Here is a 13,877-nt window from a genome sequence, read left to right as displayed (position 1 = left end):
GGGGAAGGAATGAGGAATGCTTTATATAAATCCTCAAAGAATTTTACAGAGGATTAAGTGGCCGACCCCAATGGACAGAGATAACAGTACCACAAACATCACTGTTTATCAAGCAAAGTTCATATGACGCCTTCAACATTTACAGCGGACATGCATTTTATAAGGGCACTTTCAGCCAGCAGATGATTATCTTAACATACATGCCAACATCCATTCATTACTCTTGGGTCGGGGCATGGAAGAGTTCATAATTTAAGATTATAGTTATCTGTGTATTAGTTCAGGCTGTTAAAATCTGATTCTGGGGGGGATCCAAAGCAAGTAAGTTGGCTGTTACATTGTTCTCTTAAGGGCAGGTTAAACAAACAGGCTTTGTGCACAGTAGGACAGCAGTCTTAAGTCTCAAATGACCTCGAGGTGTATTTTTAACTCTGGCTGTGAGGTCCAGCAAGATAAGTATTTTTATAACGCATTGCCATGAGAAAAATAAGGAGCTCTAAGGAGGATACTGGCCTCTGAGCAGAAAATGCTTTCTTTAGTAGGTGCATGCCTTATTCTGGAAGTACACGTCCATACTAAGTTGAAGAAAGCCCATTTTCAATAAATTCAATACCATAGAGCAAAAAATTAATGTAATTTTTACAACAAATAATAGACACATGTAGAATATTTGCCTTCTCAGCAGCGTATGTTAATGCATTTCTTTGTACATTTTCATAGTGTTGGCGGATCACGTGTTCCGCTCTACTCTTTCCTCTCCCAGGTCCCCCTGAATCCATTTGCTCCAGTAGGTAGCCTTTCTTTTTCATGTCATCTATTCCCTCCCCCTAGATTCCACCCAGGAGTGAAAATGTTACACACACACATACACACACACACCCCTTTTAGGCTGGCTTATTCACTTTTAACATGATCATCTCCAGATTCATCTTCTTTCCTAAACATGCCACAACCTGGCTCTTCTTTATGGTGAGAGAAGGTGTGCAGCTGTCTGTACCGTGCTGACATGGATCCTTGTGGGCACACACTGAGGAGTGCTACAGTGGGGTAGTGTGGTACTTGCATCTTCAGCTCTTCAAAGACCTTCCATACTGATTTCCATGGTGGCCGAGCAAGTTCCATTTTCACTCACAGTACAGGAACTTTCCTCTGTGTCTGACAGAAGTACCAGTGTTTAGTACTTCCCAGTGTTTAGTACTTCTTAAGCTCTGACCTGGGTTGGGGTGGGGGTGGGGGTAGGATGCCACCTTGATGGTAACTTCGGTTCATACCTCTCTGATGGATAAAGATTTTGAATATTTTTTTAAAATAGTTGCTAGCCATTGCTGCTTCTTTGGATTCCTGTCTGTTTAGTTTATTTGTCTGTTTATTGATTGGTCTTCTGGAAGTCATTCTTTTGAGTTTTTTTTTTTTTAATATCCTGGTTATTAAAACTATGTTGGATGGAAAGCTGGCAAGAATCCTCTCCTGTTCTATCATCTTCATTGTTTCCTTTGGTGGTCAGACATATTCTGGTTTGGTACAATTCCATTAGTCAATTCTTGCTGTTCATCTTTAATTATTAATGAAAGAGGGAAGGTCACAACTGATACCACAGAAAGATCAATAGAAAGACTGGATCATAAGAAATTACTACAAAAATACACCAAATCTATTGGATAAACTAGATAGAGCGGACAAATTCTCAGATACATAAATCTAACATGACTGAATCATGAAGACATGGATTTTTTTTGACCAGATCAATAATGAGCAGGGAGATTGAATAATAAAAGGGAGATCCATAATAAAAGTCTCTGATTTAATAAAAGCTCAGCTCTAATAGGCTTTTGTGCTTCAATTCTGCTAAACTAAACAGACTTCTTTTCATTTGTTTTCTTTGTCCTCTGACTTACAACATGCTCCACAACACTTCTTTGCCTTTTTGTTTTAAAAACAAATGGGTTTGGTTCTGACAAGAGAAGCTTTGAAATCAGCAGGATCTGGAGAGAGTTTTATTTTGTAGATCCATCAGTGATCCAGAATCATTCTGTTCTAATCTCTGCTACATGCTCACATCTCAGGGTCATGTTGTCAGATTTTATAAATCCCAGCTGGATGTCACGTCCTCAGGGACACCTTCATCAAGCCTTTGACCTGAGCCATGGTGATCTCCTGGCTTCTTGTTTTTGTTTTTCATTCCTTCACAGCCTGCATCATTTCTTTTTGATTCAGGATTTTTAGTCTTCAGTACCTGGAATGTTTGATGTATGACATCTCTGCTTGGAGGGCTCTCAGATTTCCCACGGAGGACTCTCAGATCTCCCATGGCGTCTACCTGTGAGATTTTTCAAGAATTTCTCCTCCACGTGTGACAACCAGCCACATCTCCAGACATCATCAAATGTCTGCTCAAGCAAAGCAGATTCTCCACTCTAAAAGAACCACCATTCCAATCCATTGGTTATTTCATAAATGGTCAATCTCTCTCCTTTTACTATAAAAGGAGAACCTCATGGTGAACTTTTCACTGTCTGATGTTCCCAGGGACATACCCCACAGCTTAGCAGATGTCAGACAAATATTGATTGAGTAAATGAATGAATAAGAGGATTAAGCGGTATTTAAGGACTCCGGCAAGGTCTGAGGCCAAGGATTGACGGGGAGGAAAGGAGGAGCCACACTGGAAGTGCACACAGACAGCCGCACACAGCCTGCTTTTATGCCACAAAGCTACAGTTAAGTAATTGTGCAGGGACCATGAAGGTTTAAATATTTACTATTTGATACTTTACTAAAACACATTTGCTAGTCTTTTGGGGGGAGGGGTGCAGGGTATATTCAGAACAAGAACCCTAATTACTACTCAGAAAGCAGCTACAGCGGCTTTAATTGTGTGTAAAACAGATTTCCATTTGTATGTCTCACCTCTGTCCCACAAAGAAATTTCCAGGTACTAAACAAATTCCTGTACTGTTGACAAAGTCTTTCTGGAAGGACATTTTGTATTGTTATTGCATTGTCTTGGGGGAGGTGATCTAAGTGCAACCCAGTCTGTTCTTAAAGGTCAAAACCTCTTCTTCAAATATTCGCATCTTTTGTTCTTGTACATCTGTCAAGCAACGGAAAATGAGAAATGTGTTGCAGAGTCAGCTTTCTGTGTGTAAACTCTTGTTACAACACCTGACCTGGTGAAAGCTGAGATCTGTTTGTTTTCTGGCTGCTGATAGAGCAGACAGTTTTGCTTCCAGGGCGAGGGTCGTTTTCATGTCTTCACTGGCTCATTCAGCAAGTGTTCACGAGAGCATTAATGATGATTGCCCAGCGATGCAAAGCTGCTCAGGGTGCATGCTCTGTGGGCGGTCCACTACCATTTAGGGCTTATCTCATCTCAAAAACAGAGCAGGAGGGCTGGAGAGGCAGCTCAGCTTTAAGGGCATTGGCTGCTCTTCCAGAGATCCTGAGTTCAGTCCCCAGCAACCACACCCATCTATAATGTGATCTGATGCCCTCTTCTGGTGTGTGTCTAGAGTACTCACACATAAAGATAAGTAAATGTTGAAACACACAGACACAGACAGACAGACAGACAGACACACACACACACCAAAAGACAAGAGTAGGGGAAGATCAACCAGGCTGTGTGATAAACCAGAAATCAACACACTCTCTATCTTAGTTTCACTTCTGTTTGTTATATATACAAATTAGATGCCATGTCTACAAAACATTCATAAGAAAGATCTTAGCCCCTAATTCTGAAACCCAAGAGTAGCATAAGATATAATAATTGTGTTTAGTTTTGTCATTTCCCATAGGGTCCCTGCCAATAGAAGAACCTGTCTCAATTGATACTTTTCTGCAAACTTGATTCCGGTTTCCACTAGCTCAGGTGACCTATATTGGGGTTAGGGTCTGGGTTCAACCTGGAGCATCTGGGTGCTGGGAAGAATACAGGATTTGGGATTAGGTATGCTGACACGGCTGCAATCTTGGCACTTGAAGGTGGAGGCATGGATATTTGGAGGTCAAGGTAAGGTCATCCTGGCTAGACAGCAAGGTGGAGGCCAACGTTGGCTGTATGAGTGAAGCCTTATCCAAATAGCAAACATCATCATCATCAACATCATCAACATCATCATCATCATCATCATCATCATCATCATCATCAACAACAACAACAACAAACCAAACAAAAAAAGAGAATTCAGTCTGAGGAAAGTCAATGTGGCTTGGCAGTTCAAGCTTTCCATGGGGATCAAGCTGTTCCTGTCCTAAGCACTTCTTCTGCCCTGGTGGGCACCTTCCTTCAAGGCTTATTTTCATGAGTAGTTAGAGGACATGTGGAATGGTAGTCCTCAAGGATTGCTGTGTTCAGAATCACCCGCAGCACTGGCTTTTTCATCAGCGTGGCTGAGGGCATGGCCCGGGCAGCTGTGTTGTTTGAATTCTTCTGATAAATCTGTGTGGCCGTTTCGAAATGGATGTGCCAAGTCAGGGGCTGTAACATCAGCTTGTTCAAAAAATTACCCAGAGGATCTTTTAAACCCAGATTGTTGGGCTCCAGTCCCAGAGTTCCTGATTCAGTGGTCGGGGACAGCTGGGCAATCTGCATTTCTAATAAGTTCCCAGGTAACTGTTAGTGTGGTGAAGATCTGGGAACATCACTTTGAAAAGCAGTGTTTCAAATTAAAGGGATGATTGGAACAGGAGACTGGTGTTTCTATGTCCTCATTAAATCCATCTTCGCCGCAATTCTGAACATGAGCAGGCATGTCTGGGTAGAGAAGTCACCATAGAAGTCTTCTTATGTATTCTGGGCCTTTTTATAATGACATACAACCCACATATAGAGTGCCCTTATAATGTCTAGGACAAACATGCTACTTTTTGACTTTTCTCTCAGTCTCCTTTTCATCCTACCCTATCACCCATGTGTTAGGTAGGCCAGAGGTCAACATGAGGTAACCCCATTACTCTCCATCTTGATTTTCGAGACAGTCTCTCACAGAACCTGGAGCTTAATGATTGATGGACTAGTAAGTTTCAGGGGTCCTCCTGTCTCTGTCTCACCAGCATTGGGATCTAAGACATGTTGCTATGGCAGGCTTTTTACACGGTTGCTAGGAATCTTAATTCATACAGGCATGGTGGGCGTCTTACTGACAAGGGTGTTCCCCAAGACCCTCTTTCTTTTTCAAAGGGATGAAGGCTGTTAAAATACTAAAGTGCATTCATGTGCTTTCAGTTTTTTTTAAAGTTTAAATAGACTTTATTGTTACAAAGGGGGAACCCCACCAAGCAGAACCAATATATGTGATCCCACTTGTCACCATGGAGACATCAAGAGGTCATTGATTGCAGAAGAGGTGACTGGAATTGAATAACATGAATCCCGGGGAAGTCCAGCCAGGAATGCAGGAAACATGATCAAGGTGGGCTGGCAAGAGTGGTCTAGTCAAAGGGTGAGGGAAAGACAGCTCCCTTTACTCCTGCTTCTTGTAGCTCAGGACCCAGACCGCAGGCGGAAGACAACACATGAAGCGGGAAGTGAGCCGAATGGTGATATCCAGGACCCTGAGCTGCTCCTGCAGCGGCTTTGAGTGGACCTGAACCGGCGGCACCGTGAGCCACCAGGCCGAGCCGGTCAGGCTCCTCAGCAGCAGGACAGACATGACGGTATGACCAAAGCCAAGGACCAGCCGAAGCCCAAGGTCAGGAAGTCAAGATGGCCGCACCAACTGGAAGTTCCCGTGCTTTTAGTCCTAAAGAAACTTTTCCTGTTAGAGTAGCCTGCTTGATACAGGAAAGCCTCGTAGCAAGCAGTCCCAAGGACTATTGCGTAAGGAAGAAGAATGAGTAAAAAAAAAAAAAAAAAAAAAAAGTGTTACTACATCAATAATTAAATAAGTCTGAACCGTGTATGTTGACACTTGCAGATCAGACTACACTCAGTCGAATTATCCTAGTTGTTTACGAAACAGACTAGTACGATCCTTGTTTCTCCATCAGCCACAACCCGTTTTAAAGTAGACACTCAGATATTTGTCTTTTTCTTTAAGTAGCTTTGTATGCAGCCAAGGGAATAATCTCTGTCAGCCATACTGACTTAGCATGTTCTATTTAAACACACCAGTTAATGAGTAATGATTTCCCTAATGACCGTAAGAATCCCAAGAGGCAAATTCCAACCCAGGATACATTCATCAGTTTTAGATCACAGCAAAACTGAGAAGAAGATGTAGGGATTTCCCATGTGCTCGCACACGCACAGTCTCACCAGTTAGCAGCATCCCCACCTCCAGTAGAATATCCATTATAATCTACAGTAGTGCCTCATTGCCAACCAACGTCCATATTTACACTGGGGTTCTCTCTTGGTGCTGTCCATTCTGTAGGTCAGGACAAATGTAAGAAAACACACACACACACACACACACACACACACACACACGAGCATGTGTGTGCATGCCCCTTCAGTGGTTATTTTATTTTTACAAGTTATTTTATTTGTACAAATCTAAGATTACTGTAAAGTTCCTTACTGTAAGTGGTTATGACGTGGTGACTAAGTTTATAAAATTTGTAATCTAAAGGCAAAATTTTGATAGTAAAAGAGTGAAATCTACAGCTTCAGAATGGCATGTTTAATTGTATCAGAGTTCATTAAAATGTCTAGATTCCATGTCTGGCTAATTTTACTGCATAATGCATCACAATAAAGTTTTAAGTATAAAAATATACTATTTATTTATTTATTTTAGAATTTCATACATGCACACAGTGTATTTTGATAAAATTTGTAGAAGAAAGTCCTTTTCAGGAAGAAGGAGTCAAGGGTGAGGATGCTGTAGTCCTCCCCTCCACTGAAGAGTTGGTGCTCAGCAGGTGGGAGGATGGGAAATTCTATACATTGCTGAGAATCAGCTTTCCCGGCCTTATGTGTTGGTTCTTCCATTCCATAAAGGGTTTACTTCATGTGGTAAATATTGAGTCAGAGACGACTCTGCAGCATGTTGAGGGAATTCAGAGACTTGCAAGACACTTTCTTCCTTAGGAAGATGTCATGGTGGAATGATGGTTGTGTGTGAATGTGTGTGCATGTGCATGTGTGTGTGCATGTGTGTGTGTATGTACATGTATGTGTGTACGTGAGTGTGTGTGTTTGTGTTTATGTGTGTATGTGTTTATGTGCGTGTGTGTGTGTGTACACGTGTATGTGTGTACATGTGTGTGTGCATGTGTGTGTGAGTGTGTGCATGTGCATGCATGTGTGTGCATGTGTATGTGTGTGCATGTGTGTATGTGCGTGTGTTTGTGCATGTGTATGTGCATGAGTGTATGTTTGTATGTGCACATGCGTGTGTGAGTATGTGTGTACACGTGCATGTGTGTGTGCATGTGTGTATGTGATCCCAGGTAGGAAGCACAAGCCACACCAGGTACCTCCTGTTTGCTTTTTCTCAGGCATGGCAATCATGTGTGACTGGCTAGCTGGCGTCCTAAGACAGTTACTTTCTTCTGTTTTTGTCTATTAAAAAATATGTTTACAGTGTGGAGTGACTCCGTATATCTGGGTGCCTAGGAGAAGGATTTAAAATAAATCATTAAAAATATTTGAACTATTCATATTTTTTCCTCTGGTGGTTTCTTCAGAACATGTACATCTACAGAATGGCAGAAATAGATTTGAAACTGTGGGGCTCGCATATGTCATTGTGGTTGCTGAGATTGGAAGTGATTTATTCTCAGGCAGTACCAGTTCCCAAGGCTCATAACCTTTAGGTACCTACCTTAGTGGCTGACCAGTCTGGGTTTTGCTCCCATCCCTGTACACACACACATTCTCAGCTATAATATTTGGTTAAACATTCCCTTAACAAACAGGTTATTGATAGATTCCAATCTTCATGAAGTCAGTACTCTATGCTGTTATTTATTTATTTTGGAGACAGGATCTCACTGTGTAGTCTAGGCTAGCCATGAACTCCCTGGGATTCTCCTGCCTTAGCTTCCTGAATGCTGGAGTTACTGGTGTATATTACCACTCCTGGCTGTGTTGTGCTTTGAATGGTACTTAATGTCTTTATTTATCTGTCTTAGCCATTGCTCTGCTGCTATGAAAAGACACCATGACCAAGGTAACTCTTATGAAGTAAATGATTTAACTGGAGGGGCTTGCTTCCAGTTTCAGAGGTTACTTACATTGTCATCATGGTGGGGAGCATGGAGACATGCAGATGTGGTGTTGAAGTAGCTAAAAGTTACATCTTGATCCAGAGGCAGACACACACACACACACACACACACACACACACACACACACACACACTGAGAGAGAGAGAGAGAGAGAGAGAGAGAGAGAGAGAGAGAGAGAGAGAGAGAGAGATTGAGAGAGAGAGACAGAGAGAGAGATAGACATAGACAGACAGACACAGAAATAGAGACAGGCACAGAGAGATGGGGGAGAGAGGGAGGAGAGAGAGACAGAGATAGACATAGACAGACACAGAGAGACAGATGGGGAGGAGAGAGAGAGAGAGAGAGAGAGAGAGAGAGAGAGAGAGAGAGAGAGGAGACTTGGCCAGGCAAGAGCTTTTGAGACTTCAAAAGTGGCACAGTTCCTCATTCAAGTCTACACTTCCTAACCCTTCTCAAATAGTGCCACTCCCTGGTCACCAAGCATTCAAACATAAGAGCCTATGGTGACCATTTTCCCCAAGCCACTACTTCTAAACATTCTGGGCACTGAAACATGAAAGTGACTTCTTTTTTTTAAATTTTTAAAAGCATTTTTTATGCTGGTTGAAAAGCTGATCATCAAAGGCAGCACAAGAGTACCTGAGAAATGAGAAATGAGTTGATGATGTGGGAAATGCTACTGGTTCATCCAGCCTCCTGTCCACCATTCTTTGCTGCCTCAGAGATCACTTATTTCTGAACATCAATGACAGCATTAGTATCAATCAGCAGCAGAGGTTCCTGACTGAGGAGGGGGACAGCAGTCTGTATCCCCCAGATAACTAGTTAACATACCAAGTTATAGAAACATAACAAGCAAGGGCTATGTGACCTTCCAGGGTGATGTGACAGTGACATTAGTGACATGCCACAGGGGACAAGAGGTATCGGGTGGGGGGGTGGGACACGGTGGGATGGTGTACAGATACTTAAGTAGAGTGGCCAGAGAACCCTTCTCCGAGAAGACTTGAAGTAGATGAGGAATTCGCCATGACTGAGCCAGATCAGAATGCTTCCGGGTGGGACCCTGTAGAGAGCATTTCTGGGGTTTTCTAGGAAAGGATGACAGATCTGGGTGGCTGGAGAGGGCATAAGAGGGAAGGTAGAAAGAAATGAGGGTGGGAAAAGGGGTAAGGTCTTGTGGGTTGGAATAAAATCAGTTTAACTTCTTGGGCATAGTCTCACCATTAAACACACACACTATACTGGCTGGTTTTGTGTGTCAACTTGACACAAGCTGGAGTTATCACAGAGAAAGAAGCCTCCCTTGAGGAAATGACTCCATGAGATCCAGCTGTAAGGCATTTTCTCAATTAGTGATCAAGGGTGGGAGGGCTCATTGTGGGTGGTGCCATCCCTGGGCTGGAAGTCTAGTGTTCCATAAGAAAGCAAGCTGAGCAAGCCAGGGGAGCAAGCCAGTAAGTAACATCCCTCCATGACCTCTGCATCAGCTCCTGCTTCCTGACCTGCTTCAGTTCCAGTCCTGACTTCCTTGCGTGATAAACAGCAGTGTGGCAGTATAAGCTGAATAAACCCTTTCCTCTCCAACTCGCTTTTTGGTCATGGTGTTTTGTGCAGGAATACAAACCCTGACTAAGACACAAACACTATTTTCTATATCAAGTTCTTGTAATTCTACTTTTATAACTCCACAGAAGTAGTATAATGAGTCTTTGAATAATTTAAAGGAGGACTGTTGCACTGGTTAATATATTTCTTTTTCTTCAACCTGACATAGGCTAGGGTCATCTGAGAAATGGGAACCTCAATTAGAAAATGCCCCCATTGGCCTGTAGGCGACTGTGGAGGGCATTTCCTTGTTTAATGATTGACTGGAGAGGGGCCAGCCCACTTTGGACAGCACTACACCTGGGTAGGCTGGACAGGCGTGTAAACAGAGTTCCTCCAGAGACTTGGCCTCAGTTCCTGCCTCCAGTTCTCTGCCCTGACTTGCATCAGTGTTGGGCAGTGACGTGGAAGTATAAGTCTAATAAACTCTTTCCTCCCCAAGTTGATTTTAGTCAGAATACTTTTTATCATAGTGGTAGAAAGCCACACACACACACACACACACACACACACACACACACACTTGCACACACACATCTACACACATGCACACACTTCCGATTAATTAGACATACCTGGAAGCCTAACACTATAATGAGAAGGTAGTGACTAAGCACTGGTAATTAGCATTGATGATAAGGCGTAGAGCTGGATGTTGTGCACAGGTCTGCAAGGTGACCTCTTGGGAGACAGGTGAAAGTCTGAGGCCTGCCTGTTCAACAGTGACTTCTAAGGCCAGACAGGAATAAAATAGAAAGGTCTTGTCTTAAGAAACCACAACCAATCAACAGCACACCCCTAAGCAACCAAACCACAGAGGGTGAAGCTGTCATTCTCCTGTTAAACCTTTTAACCCAACGGATCAACTGTTTATGGCTATCTGACATGTGTTTAAAAGTTGGTTCTTTGAGAATTTCATATGTATTTTCATCATATTCCCTTGCTCCCCCAACTCTTCTCAGATTCACCCCACCTTCCTTTCCATTGAACTGGTATCTTGTTTCAAGGCCAATTTGTGCTCCCCCAATTTTTTTGGATGTATGGCTTTTCTCTGGAGCACAATTGATATATCAGGGGGTACATTTTTGAAAAAAAAAAAAAAAAAAAAAAAAAAAACAACTGACCCATCTTCTTCCTGCAGCTAAGTATTGTGAGACTCTCCAAGGTTACAGGTGACGCTTTGTGCCTGAATGCCCTTCCCCTGCTAGGGTTAGTTTTGTTTAGGTTTTCACAGGTCTTTCGATGTTGTCACACCACTGTGAGTTCTTAGGTGCAGCTGTCCTGCTGTGCCCAGAAGACTTTCCTTGTAGTTACTACAGCTTCTAGTTCTTATGGTCTTTTCACCCCCATCCTCCTTGAAGTGATCGCTGAGCCTTTGGAGGAAGGAGTGTGGTATAGATGGCCCATACAGGGCTGGGTATTCTGCACTTCTCTTATTCTATGCTCCACAGTCTCTCCGTGTCAATCACCAGCTCCTGTAAACAGCATTTTCTCTGACGAAGGTTGAGAGATACTTGATCTCTGGGCATGATGGTATGTCATTAGAAGTGAGTCTTAAATGGTGCCCATTTAGAAGAATAGTAAATTACTTTAAAAAATTCTTTAGTTATTGTGTGTGTATGTGTGTGTTTGTGTATGATGTGTATATGAGAATGTGGGTATATATGTACCACACTTTGCATGTATCTGTCAGAGGACTAATGCAGGAGTTGGTTTTTTCCTTCTACCACAGGACCTGGGGGTTGCAGTCAGATCATCAGGCTGCATGGTAGGCTGGGCCATTCCACTGGCTCATAGCTAGCTTTCCTAAAGACTTTATTCATACTTATATACCTACCTCAATGACAAGTTTCACCATGACTGAATTGGACATTCCAAATGGTTTTGTAGCCATTTCTTTTTGCATGTGCTGACCTCATCAAATGTAAAGGAGGACTGGAGAAATGCCAAGGAAGGTAGACGCTGCCAGTCCTGACATAAACCAGACCAAACACATCAGCTGTCACAGGAAAGCACATATGCACAGTCTTCTCAAAAAGAACCTTGAACTTCCAGCAAGGCGATAGACTTGCCACACATAGAGGTGGATCGTCTTAGAGCTATGGAAATGAGCTAAAAAGATGGGAATCACCAGGAAACAGAGGAAAACGAACATTCTAAAGTGTAGCCATGAGAATCCAAACCCACAGAGGGCGTCCAGGGGTCATCAGAGCCAATGACACAGAGCAGCTTGGAAAATCTGCTTCTTATCTAGGGTGTGGAAAGAGGTAGGCGTGAGGAATCAGCTAGGAGAAATTTGATTCCCTCTTGAGTTTAGACACAAAATGTACTCTTATAAATCCACATATGGGAGATTGTAAAATAAATAACCAGACATTGTTGAAGAAAAAAAAAACTGCACCATTTTGACATTGCTGTTTTGAGACAGGATCTCATTGTGTAGCTGGTCTAGAACTCACTACATAGAGCATGCTGGACTCAAAAGAGGTTACACCATGTCCAGTTTTAAATTTTTCTATGGGGAATACATTTATCAATAACTTATATTATACTTTATACATATACACTTATTCTTTGTCACTTAAAAATAAAGATAACCCAAGAAAAGAAATCAACCAAAATAATAAATTTATGTTAATTCCTTTAGAATTGGAACAATTTGACATTCACCAAAAATGTTCAATATGACAAAAGAATAGTTTTCAAGTGAGACAAAAGATATGAAAAAGAATAGGATTAAAAACGAAGTTCTGTCAATGAAAAATAAAATTACTGAAGTTAATATTCACTGAATGAGCTAATACCAAGACCATTTGGGCAAACATTTTTTTAAGATGACTAACATATTTGAAGAAACTATTGAATGTACAACAAGGGGTAGAGAGGGGTTGGATGAGCAGACACAGGCATGGAGGGCAGAAGGTGGCTATGCTGGTGGGGCTGGAGAGATGGCTTCGTAGTTAAGAGCACTGGTTACTCTTTCAGAGATCTGGGTTCAATGCCTAACACCCACATGGCAGCTCACAACTCTCTGTATATGCAGTTCCAGGGATCAAACGCCCTCTTCTGGCCTCCTCAGGTACCAGGTACACATGCCATGCATGGTACACAGATACACATGCAGGCAAAGCATCCTCCAAGATAAATTAAAATAATAATAGTTAGAATATTAGTAACTTTCAGCTGATATTTTATAATTACGTTTGTCATGCAAGATACTTGTGTAATACATTATATAAAATTGGACATTATGTTTTTCACATTTTAAAAAGTTTTTTTAAACCTTTGTATTGGTTCTTTGTGAGTTTCACGTTGTGCACCTCAATCCCACTCATCTCCCCCCTCTCCTCATATCCACCCTCCACCCTGGCAATCCACCCTCCATCAGAGAAAAGAATCTCACTGTGGAAGCTGTGGTGTGTCACAGTGTGTCCCACAGTATACCCTTTTGTCTACACTTCTCTGCTTGCAAATGTCCATTTCAATGACTTGTTGGCCTGGTATTAAGCCTCTGGTTTCTGCTACTCTTTCAATACTGGAACCTCACTGTATCCCCTCTTGGATATTCTGTTGTTGCCTTATATTATGGAAATTCTGTGGTTTTGAATCTGTAGGACCAGCCCCTTCCCGCAGTTCATTGATGGTGTAGATGTTGGGGTGAGCCAATTCAAAGCCCTGGATCTGAACCTGAGAGTTATCTGAGCTGGTCAGCCCTCTGTCTCTCTCATCTCATGCCCTCAGGCAGGCTCACTCATAACCTACAACCAGGGACAGCTCTACCCTGATGCCCAGGTGAGGTGTAGGCCTGTTCTTTCAAGTGCTGGAGGTGGTGAGGGGAAGGGCCAGCTCTCCTGCTTTCATGACCTCAGTGCCAGGTACCACTCCTGGCGCTAGTGGTATCTCTTCCTTGTCCATGCCGTGGGCATAGGAAATGAGTGTAGGGCCGTCTCTCCTACGCCCACTATCCTTGGGACCAGCACACTTTCAACTCCTGCAATGTCTGGGGCTGCTCCCCTGAGTTGAGTACTGTGGCTGTCTAGGGATAGGGATTAGCTCTTCCACTCTCATGTCCCTTGGGGCTGCTTTCC

The 13,877-nt window shown here is 42.7% G+C and overlaps 1 pseudogene; it reads right to left on the bottom strand.

Moving 5' to 3' along the window:
• Nucleotides 1-1,258: 1,258 nt before the first annotated feature.
• On the bottom strand, nucleotides 1,259-5,702 carry LOC117720103 (cytochrome c oxidase subunit 8A, mitochondrial pseudogene; annotated as a pseudogene).
• Between the last annotated feature and the right edge of the window lie 8,175 nt (nucleotides 5,703-13,877).

The sequence above is a fragment of the Arvicanthis niloticus genome, chromosome 14 (genome assembly GCF_011762505.2).
Source record: "Arvicanthis niloticus isolate mArvNil1 chromosome 14, mArvNil1.pat.X, whole genome shotgun sequence".
Taxonomy (NCBI): Eukaryota; Metazoa; Chordata; class Mammalia; order Rodentia; family Muridae; genus Arvicanthis; species Arvicanthis niloticus.
This window is presented reverse-complemented; position numbering and strand designations above follow the sequence as displayed.